The sequence below is a fragment of the Crocodylus porosus genome, unplaced genomic scaffold, assembly GCF_001723895.1.
Source record: "Crocodylus porosus isolate Cpor-Errol unplaced genomic scaffold, CroPor_comp1, whole genome shotgun sequence".
Classification (NCBI taxonomy): Eukaryota; Metazoa; Chordata; order Crocodylia; family Crocodylidae; genus Crocodylus; species Crocodylus porosus.
Window position 1 is genome coordinate 39,187,405 of NW_017728931.1, and position 1,155 is coordinate 39,188,559.

The following is a 1,155-nucleotide window of genomic DNA, read 5'->3' on the forward strand; positions in this document are numbered from 1 at the left end:
ATCGAGTCCAGCCCCCTGCCCAAAGGGCACGATGTCAGCTGGGGTCATAGGATCCCAGCAAGATAAGCATCCAATTTACTTTTGAAGGTGTTCAATGTAGGTGCTTGAACCACCTCCGCTGGCAGACTGTTCCAGACCTTGGGGGTCAGTAGCATTATCATTCATAATGCTGTAGTTCAAGGATAACTGGTATCCTTTTTGAACAGAACTCCATATCATAAGACACCAGATGAGATGCAAGCTCACTTTAGAGATAGATATTCCAGTATTGCAGATTAATTATCTTCATTCCCTACCTGCAGATACACACTATTCCCTTTAGCACTATTTCTATACAAAGTAGAACTCACTAATTTGACTTTATTGTCTCATACTATTGGCATAACTTCTTCAATACTGGGCTTGAGAACTGTGAAGTAGATATCCATTTAAGTGCAGAGGACAAGACTTTCTGTTGCTGAAAGCAGCAGACTGGGAGTCTGTTACCATTCAATTCTGATAGGTAGTAGCTTCTCAGATAAAGATCATAACCCAATTCCCTTTTTTGCATTAGATCTTGCCTAAATTGTATTTACTACTAACTTTGACTTTCATGACATTGAAAGAACCATTTCCTGTAGCTATTTTTTCTTATCATCACTCATATTTAAAGACTAATTTAGATATTTTAGTGGATAAGATGACTGATATACCATTCAGGGTCATGACTTCAACTTTTGATGAGTGCAGACTTTTATTAGCATGCCTGTGTACACTTTTATCCCTTGTCAGTGTGACAATCCATTTCATTCTTTTCCAAAGCAAATAAAAATTCACACATACCAAAAGCTTTGTTACTGTACAGGGAGAATGGGCTGGTCACATAAGAATGTCATCGGGGTTTCACTGTATAAAGTGCATATATTATTGTTATGCTGCTTAAAAATCTATTGCATACAAGAAAGATAAGCAAAGATATGTACCTACAGTAGAAAATAGGCTGGCTCCTGGGGAGGATTTCTAATAGAATAAGAATTCTAAAACTTCAAGAGCAGCTCCACAGTACTGAATCTTCATTCATGACTTTGAGGCTCAAGAGGCTTGTCGGTCAGGCCCTCAGGGACCGTGACCCCAGGGAGATGGGAGTTCAAGAAGAGTGGTTGCTTCTCAAGGAAG